The sequence below is a fragment of the Pelobates fuscus genome, chromosome 2 (assembly GCF_036172605.1).
Source record: "Pelobates fuscus isolate aPelFus1 chromosome 2, aPelFus1.pri, whole genome shotgun sequence".
Taxonomy (NCBI): Eukaryota; Metazoa; Chordata; class Amphibia; order Anura; family Pelobatidae; genus Pelobates; species Pelobates fuscus.
Genome location: NC_086318.1, coordinates 244841918 through 244863450, shown reverse-complemented (window position 1 = coordinate 244863450; position 21533 = coordinate 244841918).

Genomic DNA, 21533 nt, shown 5'->3' with positions numbered 1-21533 from the left:
GGGTACATCCAGAACTTGTCTGAAAAGGTGTACCGGATAATTGGGTTTAATGTTATCTGAGGGGAGGGGATGTGTGGGCTGAACCATGTATGTGATTGGATATTTTATGCCTCCCCCTGGGTGTGGACTGTATGTGTATTATTGTAATAAAAGCCGGGCTGGATGAGCCAGTCCAGAGTTCCTGTTTTAACCTCAAAGTGATGTGTCGTCTCATTATTGGGGGAAGGATTTATTGTATGCTGTTCCAGTTGACTGCTAGGGGTACAAGCCTATTCGTATGGTTCCTATTCAATGGTCTACAGCATTCATACGCTTGGGAGAATTTAAAGGTTTCTTGGATTCGGTGATTATGGTGTCTGCCAGAGTGCTTGGAGTCCTCAGGAAGCACTAGGAGCATCCTTTAACGGAGGTACCAAGTCGGGGTGCCAGGTGATCCGTTACACCCTGCCTTGTAGTTGGCTAGCCTTACCAAAATAGAGATCACAATACCACGTAATAATAGTCTAACTCTTGGCTGAGGTCATGGACAACAGGGCCTGCGAGACACACAGTTTAGCCAGCTCATCACGATGAAAGCTGCATTTACCAAAAATAATTATTAGGGAACAGTGATCGTTAAATGAAATCACTGATTTATTTGTTTGAGGGGAATCGGAAAAATGCAGAGAATGAAATAGGATTGAAGAGGGTGAATATAGTAGGAAATCAAGAAATCTAGATAACTATAAACATACATATAACTCGTGAAAGAAAAGTGCACATGAAAAGGAGTAATTAGATAGGATTGTAGAGATTAAAGTGGTTTAAAGAGATAAAATGATTTAGTTAAAAGAGGGGGGAATATCATTCAGTGAAATTGTGAGATGAACGTAGTAAAAGGAAGTTGTTGTTTTTTTCAATCTTCTCAAAGCTAAATTTGATACTCAGCAGACGCATGGCTTGCAGTAGTGGTGCATGGCATTTTAGTGCAGATATTCAATTCTAGACTAACAGCGATAATAAATAATGAAGTTAAATAATAATATTTGGAGTTAAATAATGAAGTTTCTGTGCCAGTGTTTGGGTTGTAAATGTTACAGATGCGACGCTGTGGTTGGTGCTACTTTCTTTAGGTTTGTTTAAAGGGTGGATCTGTAAAGGGTGATTACAATATTTGCACTGTAGAAGATCAACAAGGATGAGAGCCAAGGTTTCTGGTGAACTGCGGTTGGTCTGAAGCTGAGTTAAGGTTTATGCAAGTTATGAAGGAGAATCAGGGTTCCAAAAGCTACCTGAAGTTTAGGAGTAATTAGTATCAATGTTCAAAGAAAACTGAAAATAAATTCATATTCCTTTCAGTAATCAAGTTAGTAAATGTTGGTCACAGTCAAAAGTCTTTTCAGCTGTATTGTAGGGGGTATAGACTACTACATGGGAACAAGGGTGAAATTGATAGAGAGGAACTACAAACTTCATTCAGACATAGAGATGAGAGAAGAAATGTAGCTAAGACATTTTGTAGGAAACAAGAAGATGGCCAAAGGTATAACTACAATAAGTAAATAACTTTTTAAAGGGATACTCCAGGCACCCAGACCACATCAGCTAATTGAAGTGGTCCGGGTGCTGTGCCCCTATTGCACTTAGTGCCGCAATGTATAACATTGCAGTTCCAAAGAAATGCAATGTTTACATTGCAGCTCTAAGTCTGCCCTCTGTGGCTGTCTAACAGACAGCCACTAGAGGGCTTCTGGAATCCAAACCGACCTTTGGTCGGTTATCTGACGCTGGACGTCCTCACGGACCTCCAGCTTCAGATTTTCCCCATAGAAAAGCATTGAATAATGCTTTCCTATGGGTAGGTCTAATGCACGTGCGGCCCTCCCGTTGTCAGCCGGCAGGGTAGGAGCATGGGCAGAGCCTGACCCAGCGCAGAGGGACAACAGGGCTGGGTTCAGGTAAGTAGCTGAAGGGGTTTTAACATGGGATGGGGGGCGGGAGGGAGGGGGGCACTTCAGGATCCTGCAGTGCCAAGGGTTTGTTTTCCTGGCACCTTTAATATGTCGTGTTACAAAGAAAGTGATTAAAGTGAAAAGGAAGAAATTGTACAAAGTAAAAAGGGAAAGTAGATGTTGAGGTAAAAGTAATGCAATTTTGAAAATATATCCATATAAAATATGGGCCTGCCCTGGGGCTTTGTAGATTAGCACAGACGTATGGGTGGGCAGTGTGCCCCCTCGTTGTTAAGGCATGCTGGGTCTACTGATGTCTTCATATTGCATTATGATTATTATTAGTGTTTATTTTATTAATTACATAGTTACATAGCTGAAAAGAGACATATGTAAATCAAGTTCAGCCTTTCTCATATAAGTTTTTGCTGTTGATCCAAAAGAAGGCAAAAAACACAGTTTGAAGCGCTTCCACTTTTGCAACAAACTAAAAATACATTTCTTCATGACCCCAGAATGGCAATCAGAACTCTCCTTGGATCAAGAAGCTATTACCTCACTAAATAAAAATTATATCCGAGTATTATGTTTTTGCAAGCATTGATCCAACTGCTGCTTAAACATCCATACAGATTCCGCTAAAACCACCTCTTCAGGCAGAGAATTCCACATCCTTATTGTTCTAACTGTAAGAAACTATTTTCTTTGCCTTATACTAAATTTCCTTTGTTCCAGTCTAAATGTGTGACTGACCTTGTGACCTATGTATAGTTCTGTTTATTATTAATTATTATTATTATTGGTATTTATATAGCGCCAACTAATTCCGCAGCACTTTACAATATTATATATGTTTATTAATAGATTTCCAGACCATGCTTTATATTGGGTCCAAATATATTTGTATAATGCTATCATATACCCTCTGAGGCGCCGCTTTTTCAGACTAAAGAGATTTACATTTATTAACCTTTCTTCATAAATAAAATGTTCCAGTTCTTTTATTAATTTTGTAGCTCGTCTCTGCACTTTTTATAGTGCTTTAATGTTCTTCTATATCACATTAAATATGTTTATTTTGTTTGTACAGTGAAGCTGACCCTTTCCTTTAGGCTTACCTTATAAACGGTTTGCATATTTTTATTAAAATGGGACAGCATTATTTTTTCCATAAAGTATTTTTATTCCAGCTCTTTAAGGCATTATTTTACACAATATCATATTAGATGATCTTTTTTTGTCATATTTCACAAAAAGCAGTTGTTCATCTGCTTATTTACATCTATAGAGCATTTGGGACTTTTTTAAGAGTTCTTTAGTAAACCATTGTCAGGAATTGCCCAGGGAATTTCTAACTTTATTCCTGTCTATTTTTTTTTTTATCCCATCCAGGTTTAAGTGGAGTTCACGTCCATCATTTTCATCCTATCAGCGGTAGCCCAGAGTAAAAGAATGTTATATAATGTGAACTTGCAGACTAAAATTCCTATGAAAGACGCTTGCACTTATAATCCTTAACTGATCAAAGTCGATGGCTGACTTGCCATAACAACAGAATTCATGTAATTGAAAATTAAAGTGCTATAAATAGAAGCATAAACCACTCTAATTCAGGTTAGCACCTCTACTAGCAACAACATTAAAAGTGCAGACAGGAAAGCACTTTTGTCTTGTTCAGCATTTAGAAATTTCTTTGGCTCTACCAAAAAGTTATGAAATGCATTCCATTTAAAAATGAAACTTAATAAGACAATATATTGTTCATTTTTAAAGGCACGGTAATGAATGAGTCTATGATATTTAATTTGCCAATTTGTCATTTGTATTAAATTGGCTTGGCTGTGGAGACATTATTCTTCTCACATATTTTTTGCTGGATTGGACAACAGGTAGGTCTTTTGCTGTTATTTAACTATAACCCCCATGCACCTAAAGCAGCTAAACTAGCCAAGAAAACTTTGCAAGGCCACACAACAACCCCCTCAAATACATCCACAAAATTAGCCACATACACATACATAACCAGCCACATATTCAACCCAACTATTAACATGCATGCATACATAGACACACACTAACAATCAGACGCACATTAATATGCATACATACATACACATACTAACATTACTACAGAAACACACTAATATGCATGCAAAAAAAATAGCAATCAAAGACAAATTAACACACATACTCACACATTGACATTTTTGTAAAGCAATACTGGGTCAGCCATTTATTAAAAATGAAAGAACTATGATAAATGGGCTAGTTTACCTTACACGGTCTGTCGGTGCCTTCTGCAAGAAGCTTGCCAGGCAATGCAAAGACGCAGGCAGTGACTGTGATTGCAGTGTGCAGTGAATGACTTGTCAGGGCACTGGGTAGTGAGTGTTGGTTGGTGGGTGCTCATTGGCTGGCATGCAGATGAGTCGCCTCCTTGCAAGCGTTGCCAGCCAATCAGGTCTGATCTCATCTGCTCCAGACGCTGATGATCCCATCTGAAGATTGAAGTGAAAAAATGTATTAATGTTTTTTTTAAATAGTATAACAGATAATATAATAATGACATAAATACAATAATGTATGAACTGTTGTCAAATAAAACAGATAGATAAGTGAAATACGCATAACAATTATAGTTTCCTATATACATGAGAATAATAAAGTATGTATAGAAGTGAAAATAAATTCAAAGAATAAGTTATTATATGGTAACAAAAATTCAGTAAGTAGAACAAGCATTCTGTCAGGTGGGAACATGGTTAAAGTCCATAATTGCTTTTTCACACCATCTTCCCACATGGACCATTCATGCTGCAGTATAGATGTGAAGGTAGATGGTTCACGGAAAGCTAATTCACATCTTTTATTTTCAAATGCTACAGATAAAACTTCACCCACAGTTGGCATAGTGGGTGATTTCCAGAGTCGGGAGATGATGGAATTTGCTGAGATTAAAATATTGTTTTTAATCTCATTGATTACTAACTGGATCAATGCTATTTTGTGTCCAACATAATCTTTATTTTGCATTTTGGTACCTCATGTCTTAACACGTTTTTACTTATATTTGTTACTAGAGAAGAAACCAGTATCATTTCCAGTGCCCACAAATGCAGCCCATAACCAATATATGCCAGGCAATACTCTTGCATGTAAGCTACAGAAACTGTGCGATAATAATTGCATTGACATTGCCAATGAGGTGTGGTTGATACTTCTCTTGATACAGTGAAGAAGCGATCCACATTGATGTGTCCCTTTTGTTCGATTTATTTAATTTATACTGTCAGAGAAAACTTTGACAAATGACAGGTCTAGCAACACAGAAACCAATGTTATGTATACTTTTTTTTTAAATTTGATTTACTTTTCAATTATCTTTTGATCTCTGTTTCCCATATTGGTCCATCAAATTCAACTTTCTCGCACCTTTGTTGTTGATCCAAAAGAAGGCAAAAAACACCAATTTGAAGAAACTGACAATTGTGCCATTAAAACCAAAGCAATCCTTCTTGACTCCATAATGGCAATGAATCCATGATGGCATAAGTTTTTGTATATTTCTGTTAATAGACAGGTTATCATACGTAAACTTCCGTAAAAGTGACAATAGAGACCTAAACAGGGGACAAGCAGGACAGTTTTTTTATGGAATTACTTTTTCAACTGCAAAAATTATTATTTTTAATGCATTTTGCTTTCTTTTTGTAATTTCTTTCTTGCAATTCCTTTAATACGCTGGCATGACATTTCTAGACAAATTGTGATCAGTTGTATTATTTTTTTTTCTTTGGTCATTATTTGTGTTGTTGAGAAAGTAGAAGACAAAGAGCATGTTAAAACTACCAAGTGTAAAAATATCAAACCCTTTATTAAAATAAAAAGGGCCATGAGGATGGGGAGGCACAGAAAAACAAACTTAATGTGTTTAACTCTACCCATTTGGCCTATTGTCAGGTTTGATGTTTGTGCTTCTCCTTCCCGGTGTTTTAACTATATCATCATACCTCTGCTGGCGTTTCATCTATACTGACATAGGCTGTTGGCTTTTTGGCTGTTTAATAATTTTTTTTATTTTTTTTTAACTGCCATTATCTCTGCTGAATGTTGTTTTTAAATTGTCTTTTGGGACCCATTCTTTGTCTCCTGTTTTTATGTTTGGAATTATGCAAACTGTCACCCACAAAGGCCTTCTGATTTCCAATAATATGGAATAGGTTCTAAATCAGACATCTTGCACTGATGTTATCTAAAATGTTGCCAAAGCTCCCATAGGAATGAAACAAATGTGGTAAACTTTTTAATATCAATTGGATGTCTCTGTCTATAGGTCCCCTATCCTACTACACATAGGTTCTACCAGCACGTCTGATCAGCAGTTATCATCCACTCATGTATTTCCTCACCATTCCTACAGCTCGGCACTCATTTAAGACTGATAGATAAATAAATACAGAAATAACAATGTATATTCAGACAGACAGACAGAGAACAGAGAAAAATGAAGAGTATGAGACAGAAACAAGAGTGATACAGAGATAGCTAATGTGATAGAATTTATCTTGATTCCAAGGCTCAAGCTTATAGGTGTCATATAATGATATCCTGTATTAAAATTGGCTAACTTGGAATTAGGAAATGCTTGATGCTTGAACAACACTTAAGACCATATATGTCTAAGTTCCGGGAGCAGAGAGCCCCCAATTAAGATGTCTCTACTCTAATCTTTTTGTTCTCTCTTACCTTGAAACTTATTTGTTATGTGTACATGACGCTCATCCCTATGTCTTATCTGTACTCCCTTGCTATTACTGTTCTAAGAGTATTTGCACATAAGCACTTACTTTTTAATGTATAAAACCCAGCTGATGAATAAAACGTCAGAGGCTTATTTTGAATACCAACAGGTGTCTGGTGTCTAGTTCTCGCTTCTCCAAGTGCACTTGTAACAACAATTTGGGCTTCCTCTGAATATAACAAAGATCAACATTCTGATCCACAACAATTTGGTGCCGAAACCCGGGATCGGACGGTCGAGAGACTCAGACACTAGCGTACAGGTGGACGTCCCTCTGACAGTGAAATCAGCTGCAGCAAGGTAAGAAAAACTTTTTTTCTACCTTTATCAATTTTGCTCTCAGATCCACGTCCTACTAGTCTGTCTGGGTAAAGAACGACTTAAAAACGTCTGATCTAAAGAACTTGTTTTCTGTGGTATTATTGTGGTGGAATCTCGGTAAAAATAAATTTAGTAGGCCGAGATTACCACGTGGCATGTGTACGTGCATATGCTGACGTATCGGTCGGTTGGTTGCACGTGGTAAGATACGATCAGTAGTGTACAGAGCATGTGCGAGAATACAGGATGTAGTATTCCCCTCCTCCATTATGCTGGACAAGCCATGCGGTCAAACAGGAAGTTAATTCTTATTTGTTTTGATTGGTCAAGAGAATGTGCGGGTGGAGCTTAATATGGGAGGAGTTATATGCCTATATAAGGAGCCTGCACTATTGTCCGGGGCTAAGAACTTGTTGTATTTTGGTGACATTAGTCCCTCTGAGTCCCGATCGGTGAACCGAATAAAGAATCTCTTCCTTCCTGAAGAAACCTGTGTCCATCTCTCTGTGCTTGGCTTCCGTCAGTTTCTCCGGTATCATTTGGTGCATTGGCCGGGAAGCTCATCGTTCAACGGTAGCTGAGAAGCAGAGGCGTGAGACGGTCTATCTTTGCCCACGTTCTCTACGGCTGCACCCCTGAACTTCTGCGTGGACCTCCCTTCGTCTCGGCGCCACTGGTCTGTTGTCCAGGAGATCATCGGCCTCTACGTAGTAAGTGCTGGGGTGTCCCCGTCGATGAGTGTGAACTCAGGTTCAGGAACGAGGAGGTAAGACGACCGCTGTTTTAGACGGCGGACCCACTAGGGGTATACCGATTGTGCGGTAGGCCCATAAGGGGTTAATCTGTGTATGGAATCTGCCCCTTCTGTCGGAGGGAAGGAGCGAAGGCGCACCGCTCAATCGAACGCTCTTTAGTAAGACCGTTTGATTTGGTTTGGAGTCAGGCGGGGTTCTGTGTAAATAGCCCTAGCTGGACACCGGTGTCTTGTCTAGACTAGCGTTCTAGGGTGTACAATTTGTTCGCTAGGTCGGAGGGACCGGGAGACTAAGCGGCGTCTGTGTAAATTCGGTCCGCTAGCTCTCAACCTATCTTGGCTAAGTGGGAAGGCGTGTAAATTTGGAACCCACTAGACTATTGATAGAGTAGAAAGACTAAAAGGGTTCTGTTGTAAATTCCGCCCTCTAGTTCGCTATATGTGGTGCTTGGGCAGTGTGGCTAACCAAAACGGATGTAGATAGTTTTAGGTAGTCCATCAAGGTACTGGCCAATAGATTAGTGGGGATTGTATATGTGATAAAGATTGTTTAGTAACGTGTATATCTTGTTAGATAGCGTGAGCTCTGCCGTCTAGCGAGAGTGTTAATAGTGTGTTGCTGTATTATAGTGCACGGTACCATAACCCTGTATATTTACTGATACTGTATATAAGTACTAATAATTGTCGTCTATTGCATGTCTAACACCATAACCACTAATAATTGTATTGTGACCTTAAGTTGTACTTTGACCTGTGCTAACCGTACTGTAACTGCTGTTTGTAAAAGACGATGTTACTGGGGTGTGTTATAGACGGGTAATTCATATATAGAGAATTATAGCGTGGGTGACGGTATAGTTTCGCCAAAGGGCATAATATTGATTACTTAGTGACTGGTGTAACAGCTGTGTGTGTACGGGAATTCCCTGAGTGTTTTTATTGTGTTACTGTGTTCGTTTCACTTGGTAACTGTACCACGTGGTGCTGTTGCCGAAGGAACGGGTGTGACTGTTGCATAGAGTGTGTGTATAGCATTCGTTGTCAACGACGCTCAATTGATAAGTATGGGCGCGTCGGAGTCGACGATTTTGGATCCCTTAGGATGTATGGTAAAGAATTTTAAAAAGGGATTCACAGTATGTGATTTTGGGGTTAAAATGTCTCCTGCCCGTTTGATCACTTTGTGCACTAGGGAATGGCCTACTTTGGTTACGGCATGGCCGCCTCGTGGCAGTTTAGATCCAAGTCTGGTACAGCGTGTACACGTGGCTGTATCAGGTAGGCCTGAACTTTACGGACAGTTTCCATACATTGATTGTTGGAGGCAGGCCGTAAACGACTTGCCAAGATGGGTCCGAATATGCCACGAGGAGCAATGTCGCCTCATGGTGGCCAGGACTTGTTTGTCCACTAGGACCACGGTTAAGCCCATTTTGGACACGCCCCCTGAGTCCGAGATCCCTATGCCGCCCCCTTATTTCCCTGTAGGGGGAGGTGATACAAGTACAGGAAGTTCTACACCCCCTCACCCGCTGTCCCCATCCACTTCCACTTCCACTTCCTCCTCTAGTTCAGAATCCACCCCACGCCATAATAAACCTCCCCTTACGACACCAGCTCCCGTTAAGTCCATCTATTCCGATTTGGCGCCATTTCAAGCTTCCGGTCCGGCTTCCTCTAGCCCGGCTCGGAATATTTTATTCACTGGCCTTCCCCATGATAAAGCTTCTCTATCCGCACGTCTTATTACCCCCCGACCGGAACCTCTAACCGACACCCCTCCACGAAGCCCTATACTAACCCGACAACTGACTGGAACCCAAAAACCTAAACATTACCAGATGCCTCTTCGTTTGAATCCTGGGTCAGCCTATCTTAATGATTTAGGTCAAATGGTGTATGCTGACCCAGTCTTCGTATATGTCCCGTTCACGACTACCGATCTCTTGAATTGGAAGACCCACAATTCCTCGTATACTGAAAAGCCACAAGCCATGACCGACCTGTTCACCTCGATAGTCCAGACGCATAATCCAACTTGGGCTGATTGCCAGCAATTATTAATGACATTGTTTAACAACGAGGAGAGGACTAGGATAAATCAAGCGGCTATTAAAGCACTGGAGGAAGAAGCCCGTACTTTAAACCAAGCAAATCCAGGAGCATGGGCCGCAACTCATTATCCTAATGCTGATCCTGAATGGGATGTTAATGGCGCAGATATGGTTCAACTAAAAGCCTATAGAGACGCTATAATTGCTGGCATGAAAGCCAGAGGGAAGAAAGCCATAAATATGTCGAAGACGGTTGAGGTGATTCAGAAAAGTGATGAAGCGCCTAGTGTCTTTTATGACCGATTATTGGAGGCATACCGTTTGTATACCCCCTTTAATCCGGAAGACACTGAGAATTCCCGAATGGTAAACTCTGCCTTTGTCAGCCAAGCTTACGGAGATATTAAGCGCAAGCTACAGAAGTTAGAAGGGTTTGCAGGAATGTCCATCACCCAACTAATGGAGGTAGCAAATAAGGTGTACATGAATAGGGAATCAGAAAGTAAGAAAGAGGAAGAGCGCAAGATGCGTAAAAAGGCGGATATGCTAGCGGTAGCAATCGCAGGCGTAGATAGACGGGGCCCAGATAGAGGCGATAGTAGGTGGAATAGGGAACCCCTGAGTAGGAATCAGTGCGCGTATTGTAGAGAAGAAGGGCATTGGAGAAGCGAGTATCCAAAAAGAGAGCAATACGAGACCCACCCAGGGCAGGTTATGGAAACTTTAGAGGCAGAGCGAGAGGTAGAGGAGGCCCCGGAGGGAGTAATAGTAATAACAGAGGAAGTGTAAGAGAAGATATATACTATCCCGCAGCGCAAAGGTCCCGCGATAGAGAAGATAGGGACTTTGTAGGATTGGCTGACACGGTCATGGAGGACTATTGATACCGACCGGGCTCCATCCCCCTTGGTCGAGCGGAGCCTATGGTCGATGTATCAATAGGGGGAAAAAGGAATGCATTCATGATCGACACTGGTGCTGAACATTCGGTGGTGACTGATCTGGTTGCTCCTCCATCTGGAAGAACTATTACCGTAATAGGAGCAACTGGAAGGAGTGCTGCAAAACCGGTTCTTAAAAGTCGACTCTGTACATTGGGAGGCCACGTAGTAAAACATCAATTCCTTTACATGCCTGAATGTCCAGTCCAATTGCTGGGACGTGATATGCTATCCAAATTACAAGCGCAGATTACGTTCCTACCAAACGGAACAACATCCTTAAAGTTTAATGGACCTTCAGGTATTATGACATTATCTGTATCAAAGGAAGAAGAGTGGCGACTTTATACAGCGTTGACTAGCCAAAACCCTAAGAGTGATGAATCCTTATTCAACATACCAGGAGTTTGGGCAGAGAACAACCCACCAGGACTGGCCCGCAATATTCCACCCATTCGAATCGAACTAAAGCTTGGGGGTTTATCCAGTGAGCCTACGGCAATATCACATCCCGCAGAAGGCTAAGAAAAATATTCAATCTTACCTGGAAAAGTTCATACGGTATGGTATCCTAAAATTCTGTACTTCCCCCTGGAACACCCCATTGCTGCCTGTTCAAAAGCCCGGTACAGATGAGTATCGTCCTGTGCAGGACTTAAGAGCAGTGTCAGGGTACCTGTGGTCTCTACCTCCGAAAGAGGTAGAGACTTAGCTGTTCCTCCATCCAGACGGTCTGATGGCTCCCTTCCCCGCGGTCTATCCGGTCATGCTAGGCCGGCCGCGAGGGAGTGACTGCCTTTTACAGCATCTAGGCAGGAAGTAGTCATCAGGACACTCCTCCGGAACGACCTGTCAATCAATTGCTGCAGGACCAATCAAGACGCCTCGGAGGCGTGGTTACTGCTCTGAACAGGGTATTTAACAGAGCTGCTTTCATTAGCTCATTGCCCTGTCGTGGTTCTAGCTTGTTCTAGTCACTCAGTGCTTGTGTATTCTATTTTCCCTTTTGGTTTTGACCCGGCTTGTTTACCTTACTCTGCTTATCTCTGTTACCCTTGATTCGGCTTGTCTCTCGCTTACCTGTCTTCTGTTACCCTCGACCTCGGCTTGTCTTTGACCATTCTATACAGTGCTACTTACGTTAGTCCGGCCATTCTAAGGTCCGGTATACGTATCTGGCTACTGTTTGTACTCTGCGTGTTGGATCCCTGTCCCGATCCTGACATTACGACAGGGCCAATGGATCCTGCGAGTACAAACAGTCAGCTTGCCTCTCCTGATCCTAGGTTTGAAGCCATGGATCACAGAATGGATCAGATGGCGCTTGCGCTACAGGCTCTATTATCTCGTGCCAATAACCCACCAGAGGAGATACGTAATACCCCTGTTTCTCCTGCCGGTTCAGGTCTAGAGGTAGCCACAGTGGGTGCTTCTTCTCGCATTACCCCCCCAGTACGCTATGGTGGGGCTCCTGAGAAGTGTTGTGGTTTCTTAAACCAAATTAGTATCCATTTTGAATTGCAACCTCGCTCTTATCCTACAGATAGGGCAAAGGTAGGATTTATTATCACCCTACTTATTGAGAAAGCTCTGAGATGGGCCAACCCATTATGGGAGAACGATAACCCATTAGTTTATAACTATAACGCCTTTGTAGCTGCTTTTAGAAGAACATTTGACCCTCCAGGTAGAAAGGTTAATGCAGCCAGATTACTGTTGCGTCTGAGACAGGAGAACCGAACACTGGTGGATTATGCACTAGAGTTCAGGTCTCTGGCGTCAGAGGTCAAGTGGAATGAGCAGGCGTATATGGATGTATTTTTGAATGGCTTATCTGAAGTAATCCTTGATGAGGTTGCTACCAGAGAACTCCCTGAGAATTTAGAGGATTTAATTTCGTTCATCTCTCGTATAGATGAACGTTTAAGAGAGAGACAGAACACTCGAGAGAAGAACCGGAGACCTTATATTAGGTTAGCCCCCGTTTTTCCAAGTCCTGACTCCACGGTATCTTTGCTTCCTGAACCTATGCAGATAGGGTTTACCCGCCTCTCTGAGGAGGAAAGACAGTACAGGAGAAGAGAGGGTTTGTGTATGTATTGTGGAGCTAAGGGTCATTTACTCTCAAACTGTTGTAACCGCCCGGGAAACGCTCGCACCTAAGTCCCTCTAGAGGACAGGTCTTGGGTGTTTCTATTTTGTCCTCTACTCCTAAGTATAAAGATCACAGGCTTCTGCTACCAGTTTCCTTAACTTGCGGGAGGGAAGTAGTAAGGGCTATGGCTTTGATAGATTCCGGTGCTGCTGAGAATTTTATCGACCAAGCCTTTGCCAGTAAAAACAATTTCCCATCCCAGCTAAGGGAGACACCCTTGGCCGTTGAGGCCATAGATGGTAGACCACTACTAGACCCTGTTATCTTTCGTGAAACCATACCCATTGAGTTAAATGTTGGCATCCTACACGTGGAGAATTTATCTCTTCTGCTCATTTCGTCTCCTTCCGTTCCCATAGTTCTGGGGTACCCATGGTTGAAAGAACATAACCCTATTATTGATTGGGAGTTAGGGGAGATACTCTCGTGGGGCCAGGGCTGCCAGGATCGGTGTTTGTGCAAGGTTTCTCCATTAGCTAATATTAACATACAGGAGAATCCTACTCAGTCCACAGAAAGACAAATACCAGACCTTTACCTAGACTTAAGGGCAGTGTTTGACAAGAAGAATGCCGATTCTTTGCCGCCACACAGGTCATTTGACTGTAAAATTAAGCTTTTACCCGGGACTATGCCTCCGAGGGGCCATGTATATCCTTTGTCTGTTCAGGAGAACTCGGTTCTAGAGGAGTATATTCAGTAGAATTTAGAAAAGGGATTCATCAGGAGGTCTTCTTCTCCGGCCGGGGCGGGGTTCTTTTTCATTAAAAAGAAAGATGGCACACTGAGACCTTGTATCGATTACCGAGGCTTAAATAAAATAACTGTCAGAAATGCCTATCCCATCCCACTGATTACCGAGTTATTTGATCGTCTTAAGGGCTCCAAAATCTTCACCAAGTTAGATCTCAGAGGGGCTTACAATTTGGTGAGAATCCAGCATGGTCACGAGTGGATGACGGCATTCAATACCCGGTATGGCCATTACGAGTACACTGTTATGCCATTTGGACTATGCAATGCTCCTGCAGTATTTCAAGAGTTGATTAATGAGGTACTTAGGGAGTTTCAGCATGATTGTGTTATTGTTTACCTGGACGACATACTAATACACTCTAAGGAGATTGAGACTCACCATAGACAGGTCAGAAAGGTGTTACACAAACTTCTGCAACATGGTCTATACTGCAAATTGGAGAAGTGCAGTTTTGATCAGTCTCAGGTAGACTTTCTTGGGTACGTGATTTCTGGGGAAGGTTTTAAAATGGATCCTGGTAAACTCCAATCTATTTTAGACTGGCCTTTGCCCAAAGGACTCAAGGCTATCCAAAGGTTTATTGGTTTTTCCAACTACTATAGGCGCTTCATTAAGGGTTACTCCTCTATCATTGCGCCTATTACCAATATGATTAAACAAGGGGCTGATACTAAGTTCTGGTCTGAGGAAGCTCTTGGTGCTTTTAAGACTCTCAAGGAACTTTTTGCCTCAGCTCCCATTCTAGTTCATCCTGATACGACTCTGCCTTTCCTGCTCGAGGTCGATGCTTCTGAGACAGGAGTTGGGGCTGTTCTGTCTCAAAGGTTAGGGGTGGATAAACCGTTACACCCTTGTGGTTTTTTCTCTAAAAAAATTTCTGGGCCTGAGAGCAGATATGACATCGGGGAGAGGGAACTGTTAGCGGTCATTAAGGCTTTAAAGGAGTGGAGACATTTACTGGAAGGGACACTACACCCTGTTACTATCCTAACGGATCATAAGAACTTGTCTTATATTGGGGAGGCTAAGCGCTTGTCCGCCAGGCAGGCTCGCTGGGCTTTGTTCCTCACTCACTTTAATTATGTACTCACGTATAGACCTGGATCTAAGAACTCTAAAGCCGATGCCTTGTCTCGTCAATATGAACCATCCACTATAACTGAACCACTTATGTCCTCCATAGTTCCTAAGGGGAATATCATCGCGAACACGAATCTCAGGATTCACTCTCCATTGCTTTCTGAGATCATGAAGTTTCAGCATTTGGCACCCAAACAGACTCCTGGGGATCGACACTTCGTTCCTGCCGCTCTCCAACTGGAGGTGCTACGCTGTCTCCATAACAGCAAGGTGGCTGGGCATCCTGGTATCCGCAAGACTTATGCGCTGGTCTCTAAAGATTTTTGGTGGCCTGACTTACGCAAGGATATTAAAGAATTCATCGGGGCATGTGAAGTTTGTACCAAGACCAAGCTACCCCATTCGCTTCCATGCGGATTTCTGCACCCTTTAGAGGTTCCTGAAAAGCCTTGGTCCTGTCTGGCAATGGACTTCATTGTTGATTTGCCTATCTCTAAAAAGCAGACTGTCATCCTCACTGTGGTAGACAGATTTACTAAAATGGCTCACTTCATTCCCTTACCTAAACTCCCATCTTCGCCCGAATTAGCGGAGATATTCGCCAGGGAGATTTTCCGGTTGCATGGGATACCTTCCCAAATTGTCTCTGACAGAGGCTCCCAATTTGTTTCCCGTTTTTGGAGATCATTCTGCTCCCAACTAGGCATCAAATTGAATTTCTCCTCTGCCTATCATCCTCAGTCCAATGGAGCTGCTGAACGCACTAACCAAAAAGTTGAACAATATCTACGTTGTTTCGTTTCAGAACACCAGGACGATTGGGTCGGTTTGATTCCTTGGGCGGAGTTTGCACACAACAATCTTGTTTGCGATTCTACTCATTCAAGCCCCTTCTTCATGAATTATGGTTTTCATCCGTCTGTTTTTCCTTCGGATTCTCCTTCCCAGGGGGTGCCGTCGGTTGATGTTCATGTTGCCAATTTGAGGAAGTTGTGGGATCAAACTCGACAAATCCTTGTGCACAACTCTATGTTGGTTAAGAAACACGCTGATAAACGTAGAAGGGCGGCTCCGGTCTTTGTTCCAGGTGATAGGGTATGGCTGAGCACGAAGAACATCCGTTTAAAAGTGCCATCCATGAAGTTCGCTCCTCGTTATATTGGACCCTACAGGGTGCTGACCCGTATCAATCCAGTTGCGTATCGTTTAGCTCTTCCTAATACCTTACGCATCCCGAACTCATTTCACGTTTCATTGCTGAAACCACTCATATGTAACAGATTTTCCTCCACAATAGCCCCTCCTCGCTCCGTTCAGGTGGAGGGTCAGGAGGAGTATGAGGTCAACTCTATTATTGATTCTCGAATCTCCCGGGGGAGAGTACAATATCTGGTTGATTGGAAGGGATATGGTCCTGAGGAGAGGAGTTGGGTACCTCAGGAGGATGTTCATGCTCCCCGTCTCCGCAGGGCGTATCACTCTCGCTTCCCATCTCGTCCCGGTTCATTCCGCCCGGTGGGCCGAAACGCCAAATGACTTGGACAAGACTACCCCAAGGGTTTAAAAACTCACCGACCCTATTTGGTTCAGCTCTGAGTCAAGATCTACTGGATTTCAAGTCCATCCCAGGAGAGTGTGTATTATTACAATATGTAGACGACTTGTTCATAGCAGCAGTTACAAGAGAAGTATGTCAGCAAGCAACACACGATCTACTACACATTCTCTGGAAGGCAGGATACAAGGTGTCTAGGAAGAAGGCCCAGTTGTGTCTGCCAACTGTCAAATATCTGGGATTCCATATCTCTGAAGGTCAAAGAATAATGGGGCCAGAGAGAAAAGAAGCTGTGTGCCAAATACCAACACCCAAGAATAGAAGACAAGTTCGAGAGTTCTTGGGGGCAGCAGGCTTCTGTAGGATATGGATTCCCAGTTATGCGATATTGGCGAAACCTCTGTATGCAGCTATCAAGGGTACAGAACACGACCCCTTCCTATGGACTCAAGAACAGCAAACGGCATTTGAAGATGTGAAGAGGGCTTTGATGAGTGCCCCAGCATTAGGTCTACCTGATCACACACGACCATTCTACCTGTATGTACACGAGCAAAGAAGAATGGCTGTGGGAGTATTGACACAGTACTTGGGATCATGGCAAAGACCTGTTGCCTACATGTCTAAGCAACTGGACGCAGTGGCCAGCGGTCTTCCACCTTGTCTAAGAGCCGTAGCTGCAGCCGCCCTGCTGGTAGCTGAAGCCGAAAAACTCACTCTGGGTCAAGAACTTTATGTACGAGTTCCACATGCAGCACAGACGTTGTTGGATTACAAAGGAAATCATTGGTTTAGTAACAGCCGTATGACCAAGTATCAAGCAATGTTGTGCGAAAACCCAAGAGTGCATTTAGAGACTGTAAATACCTTAAATCCAGCTACCCTTCTGCCGCAACCTACTGAAAGTCAACACGATTGTTTGGAAGTGATGGATGAAGTATTTTCAAGTAGACCTGATCTTCGTGATTTTCCCATCCAGAACCCCGATGTCCAATATTACACAGACGGCAGTAGTTATGTAAAAGAAGGGATTCGCTATGCAGGATATGCAGTAACGACGATAGATAAGGTGATAGAAGCTCGGCCACTGTCAAAAGGAACATCAGCACAAAAGGCAGAATTGATAGCACTGACACGAGCGTTACAATTGGCTGAAGGTTTAAGAGTGAACATCTACACGGACTCCAAGTATGCGTTTTTAACCACTCATGCCCACGGAGCTTTGTATAAAGAAAGAGGACTATTGAATTCAGAGGGCAAAGAAATCAAGTACGCAGCTGAAATACTACAACTATTGGAAGCAGTATGGGAACCGAAAGAAGTCGGTATTATACATTGTCGAGCGCATCTGAGAGGAGATGGTGATGTAACCAAAGGAAATCGGATGGCAGATAGTGCAGCTAAGCGTGCCGCTGAATCGGGAAGACAGGAATATGTGGAACATATAGCTGCTCTTATTCCAACTCCACTGTCTCAATGGACTCCAGTTTATACAGCTCAAGAAGAGGAGTGGTTAAAGACTGAACCTGGAAAGTATTTGGAGAACAAATGGTATCAGTTAGAAGATGGGAGAATAGTCATTCCAGCATCACTAGCGGTAGAAATCGTCCAAAACTATCATAACGGGACGCATTCTGTAAGAGATAGTACAGAAGAATCTCTCAGAAAACATTTCTACATACCAAGATTGTCCAACTTAACTCAAGCCATTGTACGAAGATGTGTAACGTGTGCAGGGGTGGACTGAGAACCCTCAGGGCCCCCAGGCAAAATAAATCAAGGGCCCCCTTACAGGCCCCACCCATGCTCCACAGCAGGCGCCACCCTTGTCCCGCCTCCAGCCACACCCTACACAATCTTTAGGCACAAGGAACAAAAGTGCAATTATCCCTTCGAGGCCCCTAGTAGAGACTACAATTGAGGGCTAATGGGCCATGGAGTGGGGTCTTTCTAGCAGAGGCCATCTCAGCGTCCATTAAATAGCCTCTACTGGAAACAGTCGCCTCCAGGCCCCAGTAGAGATTACAATTGACAGCTACTGGGCCACGGAGGGGGGGGGGTCATTCTAGCAGAGGCTATCTCAGGGTCCTTTAGAGAGTGTGTTAGAAAGAATCTCCTCCAGGCCCCATTTGAGACTACAATGGAGTATAATGGGGCCTGCAGGGGGGGGTCTCTCCAACACTCTGGTTCCTATTCACAATATAGCAACACAACATAGCTCGCTGATACCTAGGCCAAGTTGGCTCCTCTTACCTTAATTACTGTTGCTAATACATACAATTGGTGGAACACTTTGGGCGGATCTGTAAGGGAAATATATCACATAGAGTAATATTGTAAGAGAAAATAAAATAGTAAAGGATCAAGAGTAAATACTCACAAACATGGAGCCTAATATAATCATAAGGCTCTCATGAATAGCGCATGAGGACTCTTTCAGGACGTCCTCAATCCTGCTTCCTGATGTATTTGGTGCAAGTAATGGATGAAAAAAGGCGTCTTTTCAAAATAACAATTCTTTATTGGAAAAACATGCACATATATCTATGTGCTAATGATTGTTAAAATGATGTATGTAGGATATCTCTATATGGGTGCTGTCTAGAACCAGATCAGACCCAATAATCAAGTCCAAATAAAATTCAATAATCAAGTCCAATAAAATTCAGTCCAGTATGTCATAAAAAAGTCCAAATGGTACCTTTGGTAGCTTCTGTACCAGTGCTGAGAAGCTCTTGATCCTTACTCTTGATCCTTTACTATTTTATTTTCTCTTACAATATTACTCTATGTGATATATTTCCCTTACAGATCCGCCCAAAGTGTTCCACCAATTGTATGTATTTGTATTTTGATATTTAGAGTGGTATAAGGGATTCCCACTCAGGTGGTTTATAGCACTCGTTGCTAACACTCTTTTCCCACATATTGTGTATTGTTTTCTTTTTCTTAATTACTGTTGCTGGCTGGCAGTCTGTGGGCTTGCTAGAAGGCTGTGGGCTTGCTGGCTGCGGCTGGCAGGCTGTGGCTTGCTGGCTACTGATGGCAGGCTGTGGGCTTGCTGGCTACTGATGGCAGGCTGTGGGCTTGCTGGCTGCGGCTGGCAGGCTGTGGCTTGCTGGCTGGGGCTGGCAGGCTGTGGCTTGCTGGCTACGACTGGCAGGCTGTGGGCTTGCTGGCTACGACTGGCAGGCTGTGGGCTTGCTGGCTGTAAGCCTGTGGCTTGCTGTAGGCCTGTGGGCTGGCTACTGGCCTGTGCCTGGCTGCTGGCCTGGCTGGCCAATGGGTTGACTGGCTGGCTACTGGCCAGCCTGTGGGCTGGCTGGTCTCTAGGCTGGCTGGCTGGCTGGCTACTGGGGCACTTGTAGATTATTTAAAGAAATAATCCATGCACAATAACCACTACTGCTCTGTGTAGTGGTTATGGTGCCAGGAGGGCCGGGACCCCCTCCCAGAGTAAGTAGTCAAACCGTTTAAGAACAGTTTGACAACTTACCTGGGGTCTGCTGGGATATGGGGCTGTAGTAGGGTATAGGAGCAGTGGTGCAATGTGTGCGGGGTGCAGTGTGAAAGGTTCAGTGTGTGTGTGGGGGGTGTAGTGTGTGAATGTGTAGGGTGTGTGGTGCAATGTCTGTATGAGGGGGCTGTGTATGTGTGTGACAAACACAGCCATACAGGCACACAGTCATACAATCAACACATACAGGTACACAGACATACAGTCATACAGACACACACACAGAGACATGTAGACACTGGCATATAGATAAATAAAGACACATTTATACAAACACAGACATGAATATGCAGGCATACAGAGACATACAGAACAAGGCATACAGATACATACAGGCATGCAGAGACATACTTACACAGGCATGCAGGGACATATATACACAGACAGTCACACATAGATATACAGAACAAGGCATACAGAGACATATGGATACGGTCATACAGAGACATACAGACACAGGCATACAGTGACATTCAGAAACACACGGACATAGTCATATAGAGACATACAGACACAGACATACATACACTTTCATACACAGACAGACATAGTCATACAGAGACATGCAGACAGGTATACAGAGCAGGGGCAGATCCAGAACCTAATCTTGGGGGGGGGGGGGGGGTGAGGGGGGGTGGGGGTGGTAGTGAGATTTAGTGGGGTAATAGGGGCTCTAATTGAGGAGTTAGGGGCTGTAGTAGGGGGACAGGGGCTGTAGTTGAGAGTTAGGGGCTGTAATTGGGGGCTTAGGAAATGTAGTGGGGAATTGGGGCTGTAGTAGGGGGTTAGGGACTGAAGTAGGTTGATGGCTGCAAGTGGGAACAGGGGCTGTAGTGTGGGGGATATGGGCAGCAATTGGGGGAGAGGGGCTGTAGTGGGGGTAAGGACTGTAGTAAGGGAATAGGGGATGTACTGGAGTTATGGGGTGTAAAAGGGAGTGGAAGGGATGTGAAGTAAGGGAGTTAGAGGCTGTAGAAGGGAGTATAGGGGCTGTGGTGGGAGCAAAGGAGCAAAGGGGCAATGTGGTTGGAAACGGGCAGTATGGTGGGAAACAGGGGCAGTAGAGGGGTACACAGGGGCAGTATGGTGTGGGCACAGGCTGTAACGAGGGACACTGAGGCAATAAAGTGGTGTCACAGGGACAGTATGGTAGGGGGTAAATGGGAAGTAGAGGGGGGGACAGGGGCTGTTGAGGCGGGTAAAGGAAGTAGAGGGGGGAGACAGGGGCAGTAGAGGCGTGTGAAAGGGGGGCAGAGGCAGGGGCTGTAGAGGGAAATAGAGGAGGCACACGGGATAAAGAGGGGGGCACAAACGCAATAGAGGGGGGCAAAGGCAGTATAGTGGGGACAGGGGCTGTAGAGGGGGGCATGGGCTGTATAGGGGGCGCATGGGCAGTATGGTGGGGCAGAGGCTTTAGAGGGAAATAGAGGGGCTGTAGAGGGGCAGTATGGTGGGGCAGGGTTTATGGAGGGAAATAGAGGTGCTGTAGAGTGGCACAGGGGGCAGTAGAGGAGGACAGGGTCAGTATGGTGGGGGCAGGGGCTATAGAGGTGCTGTAGAGGGGCACATGGGGCAGTATGGTGGGGCAGAGGCTGTGGTGTGTCACCAAATTAATATAAATATTAAACAAGGTTCGTCTACATTAAAAGGTATTTATTTAGAAG